This window comes from Carassius gibelio, chromosome A11, assembly GCF_023724105.1.
Source record: "Carassius gibelio isolate Cgi1373 ecotype wild population from Czech Republic chromosome A11, carGib1.2-hapl.c, whole genome shotgun sequence".
In the NCBI taxonomy this organism is placed as follows: domain Eukaryota; kingdom Metazoa; phylum Chordata; class Actinopteri; order Cypriniformes; family Cyprinidae; genus Carassius; species Carassius gibelio.
This window is the reverse complement of record NC_068381.1, coordinates 5,821,602-5,842,168: the sequence shown is the minus strand read 5'-3', so window position 1 is coordinate 5,842,168 and position 20,567 is coordinate 5,821,602. Positions and strand designations below refer to the sequence as shown.

The 20,567-nt window shown below is 37.0% G+C and overlaps 1 pseudogene; it reads left to right on the top strand.

Annotated features, from left to right (window-relative positions):
* The window catches only part of LOC128022145 (testis-expressed protein 264 homolog), a 43,633-nt pseudogene continuing 23,066 nt past the window's right edge, over nucleotides 1–20,567 (top strand).

Sequence of the window (20,567 nt, the reverse complement as noted above, 5' to 3'; positions counted from 1 at the left end):
TCAAGCGAATGGTTCCGTCCAGGAAGCTCTGTTCTGTGTTGTGTTTAGGGAAGTGATTTTCTCTGCACCATCTTCAACTAACTTCTGATTTCTATTCATGAATCCTGTAATATGAGACCATTTTTCCTTCAACTAATGCAGTCGCTCATTAACCCCCCACAGCCTGGCTGAGTTTTGAATGAATGAACGAGTGAGACTTTTATCCTCGATAAAAGCAGCTCTCGGTTGTTCTTTTGCTCTTTAACCTCACAACATTCAGCTGACATGTGGGAATGGCAGATTTTGAGTGTCACTGCCTTTATCTCTTTAGTTCTTTTTCTCATAGCTGTATGTTACATTTTATACTCTGGACTGATCACTAAAATCAACATCAGGACTGGTTTAGCCCCAGTCAGGAGCATTACTATAGCCTATAAATACAAATGTGGACCTTATAAAGACTGTGGGTCACTGTTCAGAGAGAGCTGCAGCATTGGACCCAAGCTGTCATGCATTGGGATATTTTATGATGATCCAAAGAAGGTGAGTAGACCTTTGAATGAACGAGGACAACTGGTGTGTTACTTAGTGTGACAGGTGGATCAGTGATTGATTTTCGGCTGTATCTTATTATAGAAAAGTTTATTTATTACATTTTAAACAATGCTTTATTTCCATTATATATATATATATATATATATATATATATATATATATATATATATATATATATATATATATATATATATTAATATAATATATATATATATTAATATATAATATATTAATATATAATATATTATATTATTATATAATATATTATATTATTATATAACATTTTTTTGAGTGATTTCTGATGGATCATGTGACACTGAAGAAAGGAGTAATGGTTTGAGTCAGTTTCTCATTACATAAATAAATGAAAATACACATTTACAATAAATAGTTTGAATTATTTAATTACTTATTAGTATTAAATATTTAAACATATTTCCAGACCTTTCACTGTTTGTGTATATCTACAGTATATCTAGCTGTATATGAAGGCTGAATTCAGGTAAACTGGGCCACTTGTCATTTCATTTTTTAATTACCTTTGTTAACTTTAAGGTCCTGTAATATTTTCATTTAAATTGAGTTCATATGACATCATGTTATTTGCCAATAAACATTTTAAGATTATGCACTCCAGACTAATGTATTTTCAGGTAAAGTGCACCACCTCTGATTTATCAAAAATGATCTGGTGTCATAATAAGAATTTATAAAAACACATTTATTTATTAATTCATTTTGTATGTTTGTTAATGCATTAGCATCTGCATTAATACAGATTCAGCCATGACTATGAATAAAACTTGTACATTGACTCAATTAATGGGGGGAAGTCGTGGCCTAATGGTTAGAGGCCTAATGGTTAGAGGGTTGGACTCCCAATCGAAGGGTTGTGAGTTCTAGTCTCGGTTCCGGACGGAATTGTGGGTGGCGGTAGTGCATGAACAGCTCTCTCTCCACCTTCAATACCACGACTTAGGTTCCCTTGAGCAAGGCATTGAACCCCCAACTGCTCCCCGGGCGCCGCAGCATAAATGGCTGCCCACTGCTCCGGGTGTGTGCTCACAGTGTGTGTGTGTGTGTTCACTGCTCTGTGTGTGTGCATTTCGGATGGGTTAAATTCAGAGCACAAATTCTGAGTATGGGCCACCATACTTGGCTGAATGTCACTTCACTTCACTTAATGCATATATTAGAAAAAAGATGAAATATAACTGAAATTTTCTGAAAATAAGTGAGAATATAAAAAATTTGACTATAACACACAACAAAATGTAAAACTTTTTCTCTGTCTGTTTTCTCTTAAAACTTTAAATTAACTTTAATTATGACTATATTTTAAAGCTTTATATTATGCATCTATTTTGCTCCTCTCATCTTTTTTCACTCCAGATTCAACTTCATGCCTTGCCTTCCTTTCTGCTCTCTTTTCTTTTATCCATATCTGACTTGAATTTTCTGACTGCACACTCTTTTCTGTTTTCTAGTCAAATTTCAACTATAAAATAGTGATTTAATGTCAGTTTTATTTTAACGATTTAGTGGAATTAATGAAAGTTCAGTTCCGTTCTAATCAAGGTGGCCCACATTACATAGAACTTCAGCCTTCAGACATATCTAGCACTTTTTTTTTAATTATAATTTTTTTACTAAAATTATTCTTTACTTTTTAATCCATGTTAACTTGGGTAACAAATAATAGAAGTACTATCACAATACTTGAATGGTCATATTGAATAATAAGCCCAAACTATTTTAACTTTTAAAGAAATACTGTCCCTTTAAGTAAAGCACATTGTTGTTATGCTCTGCATATGCAACTCCATGGAGCACAATATATATTGAGCTAAAACTACCCTCATTACATGGTCCACATTACATTTAGAACAAAATACTGCAAATGAAAGGCATAATGTGATTTGTTCTGTACTTTTTACTTAATTTCCATTAGACATTCCATATATATGTTCCATATACATTCCATATATAATTTTATTTGCACTATATATTGCACAGACAATAGAAAAGCTGCAGAAAAACCTGCAGAATCTATGCAGAATGTAATCTGTTTATCTATTTAGAATGTACTTTAAATTCTAATTCCCCCAGCCATCATCACTCTCATTATAGCTAACTAAGTTATACATCTTGTGTGAATAACTTAATTATATTAGTAGCTGTGAAGTGTAAGCTGTGGCTTTAGAGTTGCCTGTGCTATTTCCTGTTTACTGAATACTCGGTATGCATCGCTCAGCACATCAGACACATTACACATGCATTAAACTTCAATTCTCTCATGAAAGTAAATTGCTTTAGTCAGTTCATTTAAAGGTCTCATACAAAGGTCTTACAAGAGGGCTTTTCATTAGAGATGTTATGCACACTAAATCTGTATTGTGATATGTGTTCTATTCAGGGTTATTTCTTAATTAATATTCTTTATTCATTTTAATGTGTGTTGATGAGTTGTTGATCCTCATACACCACTAGATGGAGGTGTTGATATAGTCATGTTGTGCACTAATGTTGATTATGCAGTTAACCATGTACAGTAGGTATGGAATGTGTTTGTATGTTCTGATTTGATCTGATTTTGATATAATTAGATTATCTATTATTGAGCGGCTCTTATCACTTATTATCTCATTTGATCATATATAATCATGATAAATGGTGTTCAATTTTAAAATGTTCCTGCTGTACACATTTTCCATATTCATTATTGCAAAATGCCTCTCGCAATGTAAATGCATTATTGCTAAAGCCAGATAATTATTCACGGCCATTACATTATAAAATTAGTTTGGACTGATTACATTTACATTTATCTGTAACAGTGTTGTTCTTACCAAAGAAGCGATAAAGGAACAGAAAGAAATGCATTCTTTAAATTTTCATCTTCATGTAGTCCCAACCTGTATGACTTTCTCTCATAAAATATATATTTTGAAAGAAATAGTTTTATGATAAAATGACCCAAGTTTAAGTTATACAGCCGATCAGTTTGACTCGGGAACAAATCTTTCAGACCAGTTCTGTCAATCCAATCAACTGATTCACTGCCAAGAGCTGATTCAAAAGATTAATTCGTTCATAAATCTTTGAAAGTTGCAGTTTAAAAGTTGGAAATTCTTTCTAATTGCATGGGGAAAAGCATATAATTCAAATTCTCTTTTATGTTCCAAGAAAAGATCAGCTCATAAATTATACAAATATTCCCATTGGTGTTTCAATGTTATATACAAGACAAAACAGATCAAAAGATTTGATGTACAGGATATTGTTATATACATTAAAGTCCTAGGAGCTACATTCTGATGTTGTTTGGATTTAGTTCAGATTCAATTCAGTAGAGAATGTAGACGAGAGGAAGCATAAGTAGACAACTGAAGCGATCTATGGTCTGAATTTAGAGAAAGGCATCGAGGTTATTATTTCATGAACCCTAGCCTAGGCTGAACTTGATCTCAGAATGTCATAAAAAGGACAAATGTTGGTGCCCTGTACCTACTTCGATTGCCGTTACACTTTTATGGAATATAAATGAGCTCATACCAGACATTCTGTGACTGTTTGTCAGACCTTCAGTGGCTCCAGTTGCCTTATGGGTTGAATCACTTTTCAGTTATTTAGTTCTTACAAAGTTTGAAACAGGGTCTTTTTATTTGGCATTTAGGAGTGTATTTATATTGACCTATTTATGTATTTATTTATCTATTATCTAAAAATAACCACCATTTCTACAGCAGAGGAAGAGCAGAAACCAACAGTCCTGTTCGAGACAATGCTCGTAATAATTTTGTGTAGGCTCACGGTGAATTACTTCTTGACTCGTTTTGGCAAAGAAAGCCTCTTAGTTTTCCTGTGACTTTCTTTGATGCAGAACTTGCATCATCTGATTTCTCACACTTCCTGCCCACCTCCTTCTTGACCAGTCAAAACGGTTTTCATAGCATTAATGTTGTGTATTCAACCTAACACCAGAAAGACCTACTGGAATGGAGTCCGACTCTTGATTGACAGCTCGGTCTTACTTTCAAAGGCTCATTGTCAATGACAGACTGTTTTTCTTTCCCCAAGTCCCCAATTAGCAACTGTCCAAAGATCCACGCATACAGCCATGGCCAAGTCCTGATCCAGTTCAGCTAATTGTCATAATGATCTCAGCTCATTAAGAGGAGCCTGGGGTGCTAAATCCGGAGGTCAAAAGCTCCCAAAGGATGCCGATAGAAAGTAGAGAGAGGCGGTAACAGGACTGGAAAACAATGGACTCCTCAGGGATGAAGGATTTTACCACAAGGATTGGCATGACCACCATGGTCCCTCTATTTTTTAATTCACTGACTGCTACTGTAGTCTGCAAGCCCACGAGCTTTTGGGAACTTTCTCTCATCAGGTCAAACAATGGAGTGGAAGTGAAAGCCCTTGGGTCTGAAGATGGTTGCCATGGATAAGAGGAGCTGGGAAGACTTCTTCACATGCCGGATTCTGTGAAGGGCCATGAAAGGCATTCCAGTCCCTAAGTGACTGAGAGTTTTAGGGTTTGCTCTTTCTATGTTCCCCACATCGGCCATTTGCGAGTCAGTCTAAAAGATGGAAAGAAAAATAGGCACAGTAGACACTTGCGGCGAAGGCTGCTATTAGGTGATGATGACTGTTGGCAAAAATGCACTTTTTGAAGTATTTGCATGCTTTTTTGTGGGTAATGTTGTATGGTTCTTTGATGCAAATGTACTAACTATGAAACAAAAAGGTTTGTAATTTCAGATATCATATCCCGATACTGCACTCCAAAATGTCCAAAATGTTTACATTTTGGGGTATTTCTTAACTAATATTCCACTTAATGGTGCGTTTTAGTATCCTAAATGGGATAATTTGTCTGAAAATGAAAATTCTGTTATCATGTACTCAACTTCATGTAATTCCAAACAGTGATGTTATTGTAAACTAAAACTATTATAGGTACTTTTTGGTACGTAAAAATATGATATTTAAATAAGAAAAACTTAATCATCCTGTTCAAAAGTTTTCAACCCCTTCGCTCTTAATGCATTGTCTTTCCTTCTGGAGCATCAGTGAATGTTCTTACCTTTTGTAATAGTTGTGTATGGGTCCCTCATTTGTTCTCAGTGTGAAAAGATGAATCTCAAAATCATACAATCACTGCTGGAAAGGGTTCAAATATGCAAAAGATGCTAGAAAAACAAAGGCCATCAACTCAAACAGGCCCTTATTTGAGTGTTTTCTGTTCTAAAGAACTGAGAATGATTTGATGAGCTTGAAAGCTTAATCTGATCATCTTCATGACCCATCAACCATTGACTAGTGACAGAAAAGATAATATCAACAAACTGCCATTTTCGGGAAGGAACTTAAGCATCCTGTTGTCAACAAATGTCTTGGAACAGAATTCCAACTGGCTCTCGCCATCACAACTATTAGTATTTTCGCAGCATCCTAGCTGTCTGAGGATGGCAGGAACATGAAAAGGCAGTCCACTGTGAAGATGCGGATAGCGGCAGTGACAGCGAGGGGGGAGGGAAGATGCAAGAGCTTTTAAAAGCGCGTCTGAAGTGATGAATAAATGAGTCTGCTTTCCAAGGTATTTTGGAGTCGATTTCCCAAAGGACTGCTGCAGCTTCGTAACCTCAGTGACATTTAGCAAATTTGCCTGAAATGGATTTGACTGCTACTTAACAAGTAAAACGACAAATGTAAAACAGAACCGCTACGCTGACAGTTACATATGCTCATCAGTACTTCTTTCTCTCTGTCAGTTCAGTGTCTTGAATGATCTTTTCTCGCCATATTTCAATGTCTACAAGCTTCTCTTTTCAGACGTTTACCTCAGTCGTGACTAAACATGCCACCTCAAAGTTAACCCTGCTTCCTGTACACGTATTGCAACTCCTTTAAACCCAATTTTCAGAGTCCGTGTGAGCTTTTCCAGTTGTCAGTTAAAGTATATATGATTATTGTGGTATGACTTACTGGTATTTTTATTAGTTGTTTATTGTATGGCGTGGTGTGATGTAGTAGTTAAGGCTCAGTGAAGACTGAAAGTCACCATAAACTATCACCATTTTGTCTATAAACTGACACTAAAAGTCAACATGAAATGGCAGTACTATGTTTTTTAGAGCAAAACAGTATACTCAGAGAAAAACTATGTAGGGGCATCAGTGATCATTGGAATGTAAAATACATGTTTTTAATCTAAACTGGTTTGGTGATTGGTTTTACTTTATGGTCTATATTTAGTCAACCTACCTGATTATTGTGATGTATTAATTGGCCAAGACTTTTTGTGTTGGTGTTGTTGTATTATATTAATATCCTTAATAAACATTTATGATCCTACTTACAGAATAACTAATAATAGTGTTCTTATTATATGATATTATAGCTCAGTTTTCACAAGTATTTTTAGTTAAATACCTTTAAATTACTGTACTTAATGTTTATACATATTTCATGATTGAAATAAAAAAATAAAATAAAAATTGCTTTGGTTTGTTACAAATGTATATACTTTTAAGTTTGTTAAAATTTTCATCTACTAAATGTCAAGTGTCAAATAAATAAGCCATTTCTGTAATTGCAAAATTGAGTACGATAGTAATAACTCTGACATGGTGAAATATGAACTAAATTTGAAGTCAAATAAATTTTTGTCAAGATTAAAAATAACAAAAATATATTTTAGTATATTAATAATAATAAATTTTTGGAATAAAATGCACCAATACCCTGTAATATTTCAGAGTTACAGAAAAAAAAGATGTTCAGTTGACTAAACTGTTCACAAAACAGGGTCTTTTGTCTCTTCCCTAAGGTTTTGTTGTAGCTGATCTCATTTATTTATAATCTAATGCCATGTTGGAAGAGACTTTCAGAATTTCTGTCAAAGGCTCTGAGCAAATGAAGGCTTAGTGACAGGACAGTCTGTTAAAACACACTTCCTGGGAACAACACCTGCTGGAAGCGCACTGGGAAACCAGACCTCCCGTAGACCATGGCCTCAGAATGATACAGATGTGAGCAGACTACTTGAAGAATTATGCGATGCTACAAGGATCAGAACTGATTAGGACTGTATGGTTATAATGTAAACAACAAACAGTCTTGATGGTCAATTTAACCTGTTTATTTATCTGCTTTTCTGACTGGTGGTGCAATCTATTCCTGGAGGGCCTGGCTGGAGACCGAAAGTGACCCAGAAGACTATGAGATGAATGGATACTTTCCTCCAATTTAATGGATGGATGTTCTGGGCACTGTTGCAGACTCTTTTCTAAACAGATCTTCATCTGTCACAGTCTAGCTTCAGCAACCTACCCCTTTTCTCTCCAAATGCTCGAGAGACCTGAACCCCATGCCTAGTTTGGGTCGTACAATCCATCTCATACTTCCCCGGTGCCCTCATTTGCAAGAATATGCCTTCGGTTGGTAAAAGTTAGAGGCGTGCATGAAAAGTGACAGTTGGGCATCCGTCCACACCGGTCTCGAAGCTACCAGACGACATGTGGCAACTAGGCACAGTCTTCTCAAAACTACAGCTTCATTGCTGTTGTATTTTCACCACATAATGCCACCTGCTCATGCAACTCCATCTAATACATTTATATGCTTTTTTCAGCCGTGGCTTTGTTTATTCTCATTAAGCTAGCTTTTCCTCTGTGAATCACCGAATCGTAGACGCTCCCTGTTGTCTTTGAACATAACTGCACTCGCAAGAGTGAGGGACACCTTCCTGCTTATTTGTTGCATAAGATAAGCATTGTGAGATGTGTAAGGCTCCTTTTGGTTATTACTGTAGGCAGCTGATGGGTTTTAATAGGGCTGGGAAAGTTTTTATTGTGGGTATGTTGTTTGAGGATCAGTTTGGGAAGATCAGTGTTTGCTGGTCTTATTATTATCACTGTTAAAAAGTTGTGGTCCCTCATATTTTAGAAGAAATCATGAAACGTTTTTTTTTATTATTTTTGTTTCATTTTCGCTCAATTGAAATACAAATATTTTTAATAAGTATAACATAAAAAATGTATCTTTTGATCAATTTCATGCATTCTTGGTGAATAAAAGTATTCATTAAAAAAAAAAAATTCTTAAAAAGAATATGTTTAAGTGGACTGGTTAACTGATTGGATTTAATTTTTTGTTCCTTTTCTTCAGCAGTGTTTTAGTTTAAATCATTAAATTATTGTAAAAATCTTTTTTTATGATTGTCTTAAGTGATGAAAACCTTTTTTGACAGTAATTGGTTCTTCAGTACAAAATGTTTATGTGTGTTGTAGATTCCAGCACAGAAGTGTCGCTATGCAGTGGGTAGTATTTTGAGTGAAGGCGAGGACAGACCCAACGAGGAACAGCAGCAGCTGTATGTGAAGAACGGCTTCCGGGTTTTTTCTTTCCCAGAGGTCACACATGTTGTCACAGCATCCTTCCCCCACCGAACCCCTCTCTCTATTTTCCTTGGGGTGCAGAGAGTCTATCCACAGCTGAACTGCTACATCAAGGTAACATCAACACCTTCAACATTTATCAAATGTCTGTTCTCTAGCTTTTCAACTTAACTTGAAGGTTGGTGCAGCTGTGTTCAATTCAAGACGTCGCCATAGTGTGATTGATTCCATGCTTGGGTTTGCTTCGACATGATTGGTGTACTGATGCATAAAGTTCATGAGGGAACAAACGCCTAGTCTGTCAGTGTTTTTGGCCACTATCTGGAGGGATGCAGACAGTAATTATTAAGCAGTAGACTTAATCATAGCAATTAAGGACAAAGAGAGAGAAGAAAAGCTGGGGATGAGGGCAAAGAAAGCAACAAATGAGAGTTGCAGGATTGCAAATTGGGAAGAGGTAAGTAGAGGAAAGTGCAGAGATTTTGCGTGGAAGGGAAGCAGTAAAGATGCACATTCAAAAGATTTTAAAGCTGTGGCTTAAAACCCCAATATACTTACAGCAATGTTAATTTTTATTCTTTGTTTTAGGGGTAAAATTAAGTTTGATTAACTTTGCAGTATTATATTTTTAGTCAACATCCCAGCACTGTCAATAAAAGAATAAATGCACAACAAAAATGAGTTGAGAACAGCAGTTAAGAAAGCATGTGATCATAACGATGTGGATATGTTTGCGAAAGCTCTGCAATACTGATGTGCTATCAAGTCCTGTCACATTTATTTACAGGTGCTTCTCAAAAAATTAGCATATTGTGATAAAGTTCATTATTTTCCATAATGTAATGATAAAAATTAAACTTTCATATATTTTTGATTCATTGCACACCAACTGAAATATTTCAGGTCTTTTATTGTTTTGATACTGATGATTTTGGCATACAGCTCATGAAAACCCAAAATCTCAAAAAATTAGCATATTTAATCCGATCAATAAAAGAAAAGTGTTTTTAATACAAAAAAAGTCAACCTTCAAAAAATTATGTTCAGTTATGCACTCAATACTTGGTCAGGAATCCTTTTGCAGAAATGACTGCTTCAATGCGGCGTGGCATGGAGGCAATCAGCCTGTGGCACTGCTGAGGTGTTATGGAGGCCCAGGATGCTTCGATAGCGGCCTTAAGCTCATCCAGAGTGTTGGGTCTCAACTTTCTCTTCACAATATCCCACAAATTCTCTATGGGGTTCTGGTCAGGAGAGTTGGCAGGCCAATTGAGCACAGTAATACCATGGTCAGTAAACCATTTACCAGTGGTTTTGGCACTGTGAGCAGGTGCCAGGTCGTGCTGAAAAACGAAATCTTAATCTCCATAAAGCTTTTCAGCAGATGGAAGCATGAAGTGCTCCAAAATCTCCTGATAACTAGCTGCATTGACCCTGCCCTTGATAAAACACAGTGGACCAACACCAGCAGCTGACATGGCACCCCAGACCATCACTGACTGTGGGTACTTGACACTGGACTTCAGGCATTTTGGCATTTCCTTCTCCCCAGTCTTCCTCCAGACTCTGGCACCTTGATTTCCGAATGACATGCAAAATTTGCTTTCATCCGAAAAAAGTACTTTGTAGCAACAGTCCAGTGCTGCTTCTCTGTAGCCCATTTCCTGCACACGCCTGTGCACGGTGGCTCTGGATGTTTCTACTCCAGACTCAGTCCACTGCTTCCGCAGGTCCCCCAAGGTCTGGAATCGGTCCTTCTCCACAATCTTCCTCAGGATCTGGTCACCTCTTGTCATTGTGCAGCGTTTTTTGCCACACTTTTTCCTTCCCACAGACTTCCCACTGAGGTGCCTTGATACAGCACTCTGGGAACAGCCTATTCGTTCAGAAATTTCTTTCTGTGTCTTACCCTCTCGCTTGAGGGTGTCAATGATGGCCTTCTCAGGTTGGCAGTCTTACCCATGATTGCGGTTTTGAGTAATGAACCAGGCTAGGAGTTTTTAAAAGCCTCAGGAATCTTTTGCAGGTGTTTAGAGTTAATTAGTTGATTCAGATGATTAGGTTAAGTTAAGAGAACCTTTTCATGATATGCTAATTTTTTGAGATAGGAATTTTGGGTTTTCATGAGCTGTATGACAAAATCACCAGTATTAAAACAATAAAAGACCTGAAATATTTCAGTTGGTGTGCAATGAATCTAAAATATATGAAAGTTAAATTTTTATTATTACATTATGGAAAATAATTAACTTTATCACAATGTGCTAATTTTTGAGAAGGACCTGTATATAGTGCTTTATACTATAGTTTTCTTTGAAGCAAGCAGCTTTACTGTATAAAAAATGCACTCATGTCTCTCATGTTTGAAATTACATCACATAACCCGTTCTTTGATTTTGCTTGTAATTTGTGCTCTCACGATGCTGTACATTTTAACATAAGTGACCAATAGTCCAAAAATAAGTAAATATTTATATTTTTAAGTGATTTTGGTAGCCTAATCGATGGCCATCAGAGTTTCTGTATATATTTTTTGGCATCATTTGTGTGTGTGTGAGCCCCCCTCAACTCTCTCCACCATCTGCCCTGATGCAGCGTCAGTGTGAACGCAGCCAACAGGCTCAGCCTCCTGCCTCCTCCAGCCTCAAGATCTGTCTGCTCAGCTGGTAGATAAATTATCACCTCCTGTTTGAGTCCTTCACCTTTCCCTTTTCATGCATGTTTACTTTCTGACCCTTATAGAAATCTTTTTGTCATCAACTTGCAATTCTAGGTTAAAGAAAGTCTGAAGAACATCCGTGTAGGTAAATTGGTGTTATACATAGCCCCACATCTATGGGGGTCTGACGCTTACACACTACAGCCTCACGTGTGAGCCACGTCTCTGAGCATAACCGGCATAAACTAGTGTTTTTCCTGGATGCCTCACCAGAGCCAATCACCAGAACTTGATTTAGGCACATCAAGCATGCAGCTTTGATGTTGACCATATCAACCCCTTAGGTATCGAAACTTGGTACCAAACGACAAGATATTTTTCAATACCCCATGGTATCGAGGCAATTTAGTCTGTGCCTAAAAAGTACCCAGCCCTCATATTTAAAGGGAATGTCTAATGCTATTTCATGCATTCTGACTTATTTACACTACTAAAGAGTTGGATTCTCATGCTAAACATGACCAAAGTCTCAAAAAATTTATTGGATGTATGATGAAGTATTTCTGTACCAAATACACATATTAATAGTTCGTATAAGTTTCGGAAAGTTTTTTATTATTATTATTTTTTGAGTATGGCCCTTTGTGATGTCGTAAATGGTGGAATTCCTTTTATGGGCACTTCCCCAGGAAGTGTGTGAGCACACATCAACCATAGAGAGAAAATGAGCATGCCCATCAATGTGCTTCGTTTGGTTTACAGATGTTGGCAGCTCTGCACAGGTCTTGCTCGAGAAGAATTTTATGTTTTGTTTTTGACCACAACAGTCACCAAATAAGTGTGTTCTTGGTTGTGAAGAAAGGATAACCTTGTTCAGCTTCCCAAAGAATCCAGCATTAAGGGAATTATTTATGTCAATGTCACATCATGCAGACGATCGTTATGCAAAAGCTGTGCATGCTCATGACTCTTAAGCAACGGCACGCCTCCACAAGCCTGACCGTTTGCGGAAGGAAGTATAAAGCTGTATCTTGCTTTTATAAATCTGACAAATAACGAAATAATGAAGGATGCAATACTACTCGGAGTACTCAAGATTAACACTAATGAAATACAAATCACATCTACATTTACATTTACATTTATTCATTTAGCTGACGCTTTTATCCAAAGCGACTTACAATTGCTATATATGGCAGAGGTCACATGCCTCTGGAGCAACTAGGGGTTAAGTGTCTTGCTCAGGGACACATTGGTGTCTCACAGTGGATTCGAACCTGGGACTCTCACACCAAAGGCATGCGTCTTATCCACTGCGCTAACACCACCACACCACCATCTACCCTGTATATAGTCCATAGCCTTCTGTCAGCATGTTATAAGCTAGAAAGTGTAAAAGAAAAAAAAAAGAAAAACAAATAGACCAACTAGTCGATCACACGTGCACAAGCTGGTTGTTGCATGATTTGTTTCTCTTTGAATGTCTTCTATTCGATTTGCTACCATGTGGCATGTTCAGTTGTGTTCGAACAGCTACAGCAACTGTGTGTGTGTGTGTGTGTGTGTGTGTGTGTGTGTGTGTGTATATATATATATATATATATATATATATATATATATATATAACTTTCTTTTTGATCACATCAAACATCTCAGCCACAACTCTTCCACATCAAGCCTGAGATTCAGATTCAACGTGGCTTTGTTTACATTACATAACACGATTCCTACAGTTCCATCGACACATTGCATATGCATCACCTCGCGAGAAACCTGCAGATACCCGCCCCTAATCTACACCTAGGAGCCTGCCAAATAGAGCATTTTCTCTAGCGCCTACATTCGTTCTGCTCTCTCGATGTTTCACAGGCATCGTTTTCAAAGTCACTCTTAAATATATCTTTTAGAAGCTAATTTCCATTTTAAACAGCCCTCTCTTTGTACATCACAAACAAAAGGCAAATATTTCTCGTCATGAATAATCCATTGCAAAGGCCGTCTGTCCGTAGCTTGTGTGGGCTGCAGATGATTGAACTTTGCGTAGTCAGAATGAGTAATTTGTATGCAGTTTGTGATGTGAGACGGAAGGTTGGTCCTCTCTTGTTCGTGGGCAGATTGCACAGAGACGCTTCAAATTCTGACTAGGACAGTAGAAGGGAATCCCTATGGCAACCAGACCCATTCCTGGAGGAGGTCGTTCAAGTGGAAACATAGTTCTGCTTTCTTTGTGTTCGTAATGTGCATTAAAGTGACTTTACGGTATTGCTTACCCAACCATTCATGACCACAAAATATAATACCTCTACCTAGGTTTAACAGAATTGCGCATGCTTTTCGGTCACAGTTATCACTTTTTTTTAATCACAGTTATTAATTTTTCTCTTACTATGGATATTATTTCCGGCATATAGCAAGAATTAAACATAACCGTATTTTAAATGTAGTTCATTTACTTAATTTTGTGTAGTTCCAAAGTAAATAAATATACACAAGAAAATGTACTCCCTCAGCCCATTTAAGATGTAGATGTGTTTGTTTAACAGATTTGGAGAAATATAACATTGCATCACTTGCTCGCCAATGGATCCCCTGCAGTGAATGGGTGCCGTCAGAAAAAAAACATGCAAACAAAACAAAAGTTTCTCTGTTGTCCTCTCACATCATAAACACCTACGTGTTTATTTCTTTCCTGATTTAAACAACTGGAGAAAGTAATATTATGGATAGAGGACTTCTATCTAAAACAAATGGTTTGAAATTAAAAATGTCTTAATGATTAATTTTAAGTGATTTAAAATGATTAAGTTTATTACAAATTTGTCACTTTTCAATACGCAGGATGTTAATTCATGGACTGTTATTGTCTGGATTATTGTTTGTATTTATCAGCTGTTTGGACTCTCATTCTGATGGCACCCATTCACTCCAGAGGATCCATTGATGAGCAAGTGATGTAATGCTACATTTCTCCAAATCTGCTGCGATTAAAATATCTGCATCTTTGATGGCTTGAGGGTGAGTAGATTTTCAGCAAATTGTATTTTTTGGTGAACTATTCCTTTAAACAGCACAATTGCTAGAAGGAAGTATCCAAGCACCTAAAGTGTTTTATATTTTTTTTCAGAAAGGTTGAAAGAAACTAGCTAATAGTGAAACTCACCACAGATGGTATGACTAGACTGCGTGACTTGTTCCATTTCAATTCAAGCTTATATTTTCATTACCAATTGTTTCTGATATGCTGACCTGAGTTTAGCACTTCCGAGAATGATCACACCCCTCACACATCCTAACAGCATAGGGAACAAGCTTTCACATCAGCGACGGCCCCATATAACTCAAATATTTCACACAGAACCTCAGCGGTCCTCATCATAGACAGGAAGAGCCAGAGACAGCAGAAAGTGTCTGGAGATCATGATTGAATGAATGGCATCAGTATTTGGTCAGTCTTAACCCTCCATTTTCTTTTACGTGAGTACACGGGTGAAGCAGCATGCTTTTTAGACTCCCCGTTTGCTTCTCTGTTCTCCTGTTGGTCTGTATTGATCCAGCAGGTTCAGGTTACCTGTGCTAAGATAACACAACATGCTCATTATGTCTTGGTCTTTCCTAATCTCAGTCCAGCAATTGATTTGTTCTTGAGACGCAACGGTAGTTCATCGACAGATCCGATTTAAAATCTTCTATTTTAAGACCAGTTTTGAAGATTCTTTTTGTCAGAATTATCTCTTCACTGCAGTGCTTTCAAAAAGTTTGGTGTAATTCACTAATTGTGCTTTTTTTTTTATTCCATGTTGATGTTTTGTTTCTAGGATAGTTTTATACGTAAAGACTAAAATTAATAATTAGACATTATTTATGTTCATAAGGTTCTTCTGAATTGATGAACTATTTTTTATTTTTTTTTCCTCGTGCTACAGAAGTTATAATAAGGACACAGCTGTCGTTAAATTGGCTCGTTCCAGTTATAGTCCCTGCTATAATGGGAATGTTTTAAAGTAACACAACATATCCTAGACTTAACTATACCAGTTAAAATATCATTATTCAAGTGAAGAAGAAAAAAAATGACACTTGGGGAAAAGTTCATTATTTAAACTGGATGAATTCTGACTCTCATTCAGAGCCATGTTCCCAATCCAGTTCCAAAATCTGTGGCACCATTTGAGAAATCTAGTGCACAGGTGACATTTGACTAACTAGAACAACTGTTGCAACATGAGCCAAAATTTTACCTGAACTATGTTAAGTCATTACATACTTGCCTCAAATGATAAAGGAATCGTTTACCCAAAAATCATCATTTTCTCACCCTCAAGTTGTTCCAAATCTGAATCAATTTCTCCTGTTGAACACAAAAGAATGTGAGTAACCTAACAGTTTCAGGTCACCACTGATTTCATAGTATTTGTTCCATACTGTGGAAGTCAATGGGGACCAGAGACTTTTTGGATACCCACATTCTTCAAATATCTTATTTTGTAAAAAAAAAAAAAAATAATAATAATAATTGTAAATTATATGATTCTAATGAAATAAAATTAAAAGCCACTATTTCATTAATCACTTTAATCACTATTCCAGCAATGTGTGAGTAAATGATGACAGAATTTAATTTTGCTGTGTTTTGAAAATCAAGTCAAAATTTTTTTATAAAAGACAACTACGGAAAAAAGACCAAATTGAAAGCTACAATACACCGGGTGTTGCATATAATGTCGTTTGCAGTTTTCTGCTTGATTGGTAGGTTGTCATGAACTCAGACCTCAAACTACTCAAAATTCTTGATCGTGTGGGCAACTGTCCGCCTTGTCATTCAGAATATGTATTGCTATTGCAGTATCTTGACAGTCAGTACATCAGCACCTGGAATGTCAAATACTTTTACTCTGATCAGAATTTTGATATTGTTCACATTATACCACAAATTTATGCCTTATAGATGTGTCCGCCTCTCTTGGTCTTTCTCTATCTCCTCTCTTTATCCCACAGCATTAAGCTGAAAGTCCACAATCAAACAATCAAAGTGCCCATGAACTTCTTGGACCAGGAGAAATGCTCTTCCAAATGCCACAGTGACATTTTAGCTCAAAAGCTCCCTCTAAAGATTATTGGAGAAGCATGACAACATGAACCAAACCTTCCTGCTGTTTGCTCATGAAAAAGCTCCGTGTTTGATAATCTCCTATTGTCACGCTGCAGGAGAGATGCAGCATATTTTGTGTAGCCTCTCCTCAGTCCACACAAAGATGCTGAAAAATGTGAATATCTACAAGGAAAAGTTTAATTAAGATTAAATTCCTATTCAGGGTATTTTATTGGCATCTAGTTTAAATATAATCGACAACCAGCTCTCACGTTGTGTGTTGTCACAGTCTCAGTTGCCTGGTTTCTTAATTAGCTGTTTGGTATTTCAGGTGAAAGGGTGTCATGTTAGCAGAATGCATGATGAATTTTACACAAGCTACTTGTCTAGCCTCTCTGAATTTCTCCCTCAGTACGTAAAATAAGTAAGAAAAAGTAAATGTTTGTTTGACTTAGTTGGTTTATAATGCTTCAGAGCAAAAAAGAGAACCATTAAAGGGTGACTTTGATGATTTTCTACCAGCTTTGTATTGTTGTGCCATGCATTTTATGTTAATGAACAATGTGTACTCTTTTTCCATGTTACCTGCACCCCTAGTCATATTGCATCGATTTCAAAAAGATTAAGACTTTCTACTGCATAGATAGCTCAATTTTATTAAAAGACCATTTTGCCAGGGGTGAATTACCCCTTTAAGTGCCGTTCGACCATCTTATTGAAGAATATGCACTTAATGTGTTTCTAATAATAAACCTGAACACAGCTGGTATTGAGCAGCATAATTGAAAGCCTTGAAGCCATTGTACTTAATCGAAATTGAAGTCTACTACTATATTAAAATTGCCATAATCTGTAAATGTATTGTATAGACTTAAAACCATTAACCAGTTAATCAGTGGAATGTTGACAACAAGGATGTTGATCCAGGATCAACATTCCAATCAACCAATCAGATTGAGATATAACTTTTCAGGAAATATCGGGTTTGGTGCTTCTACACCCTTGTTAATCAGCTATCATTTCCCACTGATTTTAGGAATAAATCATAGGTAGGGTTAGGTTTATGGGTAGGGATTGGGCTAAATCTATATTTTTGGACAATAATGTTGATCCAGGATCATCAGAAGATGTTATTCCAGGAACATATCTTACTTGGCAAAATCACAGCAACTGTAAATCAGTAATGGAAAACCTTTGAAGCTCATTAACTTGGAACAGATCTTTCTGATGACTTGAAATTACAGTTTTTGAATTTTTTTTATATAAATATATATAGAAACTGAAGAAAAGAGACAATCCACGCACCGACCCAAAACAAGAATGATGAGTTCAGATGGAATTGTGGGAAAGTTTCTGGTTCTGGAGATGCACTGGTCGACCGGCTATATATTGGAACCGGAATTTTTATGAAGTCTGTAAAGAGGAGAAAACACTGTACCAGGTAGCTCAAGTTCAATCTTCATACAATGCTCAAAATAGTAGAAGACAAATATGTGGGGGTATTAATGTATCTCTGAGAGGAACTGACCACCTTCAGAATTTTTTTGTTGACTCTTTGTTACATCCATACAATGCATAATAAAGGGGTCCTATTATACTCTTTACAAAGTCTTGATTTTGTTTTGTCAGGTGTACTAGAACATGCTCTCATGCTTGGTGAAAACAACAAGCGGTTCATTGTAGTTCTTGAAAACTTTTTTTTTAAACAAAATATCTCACTTTGGAGTGGACTTTGAGATTCTTTTTTTTAAACCCAAACATTCACGCTACACACAGATATATTTCTAACTCTTTTGTTACAGACATCTTATTTACTTCATTTATCATTACAGCAGAGATATGTAATGATCCCTCCCAATTTTCTTGAATGAGATTCATTGGATTTCTAGCATCATACTAATATTTATTTACAGAAGGACTTTATGATTGATAAGTAGTCCATCAGAATTTCATACAATATTCCTATTTATTCTGACTGAATAGTGTCTGTTGAGTTTCATTGTTCAGAAGCTGTTCACATGATTGTTAGAGGTGCCCTCAGAATCCGCAGAGACTGCTGCACATCTGTTGGACTTGAGGACATTTTTGAGCACCCTGCAGGCTTTAGCCAAGATCATTGCTGGTAAAGGGCACAGACGGATACATGGAAAACCTGAAAGGTTGACTGGATGGTAGGTGTGTATGTGTTCTGTGTGTATTGACATTGCTGGCCTTTAACGCTGCCAGTGTTTGTGTGTTTCCCTCTCTAGACGGCCTACTGCCCACTCAACCATATGGCCTTCCTGACCACAAGCCAAAGCTGTTTGTGACCTATGAATAGACTGTCTGAAGTGGCTGAGAAGATGTAGCACACACAAACACACACGTTAAAAGAGTAGTGTATTTTTATATTTTGCTTCCAGGTGCAGACGGTGACACTAATTCCTAATTTGTGCTTTGAATCGTTTGTTTGTTTTCTATTCTTTTTTCCAGCTGTTGCCACCCGTGGCTCAGCTGTTCCCCCCATGTCATGAAATATTCATTAGTTTGTTTCCTCTGTCACCTTATATTCCTTGCTGAATCATTAACACTCGTTACTCCAGAGCATTGAATACTGAAATCATACAGGTGGACTTCACACCCAGAAAAGTAGTGTGAAATCTTTTGTAACATAATTGTCTTTACTGTCACTTTTCATCAATTTAACGCATCCTTGCTAAATGAAATAATTATAATTATAATAATAGTTGATTATCTACATGTTTTGCATATATAATATGTTGACATTTTAATAATATACTCAGATGTGGAAGCATCTTTGAAGTTCTTTCCAAATCTCTGACATTCACATATGTCAGATGTAATTAAAAAACTAGGAAAGTTGAGAAAGCTTATCTAAAAGTGTTCCTGGCACAGTTTGGAAGAGAGACGCGGTGCGTGTGTGTGTGTGTGTCCGCCGGGACTGTGCGATATGGGACATTGGTGAGTGGCGGATGTCTGGTCAAGCCACAAGAGGGACGTCCCTCTGCCCGGCCTGTTCCGTTCCAGCAGTTCAAACATGACTTTTGTCCCAGAGCCTGGGGGAGTCCAGGAACATTTGCAAGAGGTAAATGTCACATTTGAATATGATTGATCAGCCCTCTGTGCGAAAGTGGCTCAGAATTAAGATAAGATGAATCTAAAATTAGTACAGGAAGGGGTTTGCATGGTTGCGGTGCTGGAAATTGATTATTTTTTGTTTTTTGAAGATTCAAGATGGTTCTTGATGGTGTTGTTATCATGCATTAAATCATAATAATCTTTCTATACTCAAGGCTGGGGGCTGATTTTCTGTCCCGCTTCCCTCAGGGGGTGTTGTGTGTGTGTGTGACAGTCAAGCTGAAAGAAGTGTTATAATTCAGGACCAAAGCGACTCGAGGCATAAGAGCAGTAATCTTCCATCAGCTTTTACAGGACACATGATCAACCCTGAATTAAAGAGGATTTGTGTTTGTAACATCTGCAGTGACTGAGAAAGTAGATTCTGATATGGAACAAACCCTAGAGAGAGTCAAAGCTTTTGATTAGATGAATTATTTAATGCTAGACGAGTGTGTTGTTGGATATCTGTGTGAGGTGAGAAAAGATGAAGTGAGCTGTGTAATATGTGTCGAGGCAGCTTGCTGGAGGCAGTCGAGCTGTGGCTGGAGGAGTGAGTGTAGGTGGGATTGTGTGTGTGGTCATCAAGGTGTAAATGAAACCGATCTCTGACCCATGAGGTGAAAATTAACTAGCAGTTCTCGGTTTGTCCTATAGTCTGTGTTTTCGTTCTTGTACTTTCACCGTCTGGTTTCCTTTAGCCAAATCCCAGCTGGATCAATCACACCTCTAGAGCAGTGACTGGATTTCTGTACATCCA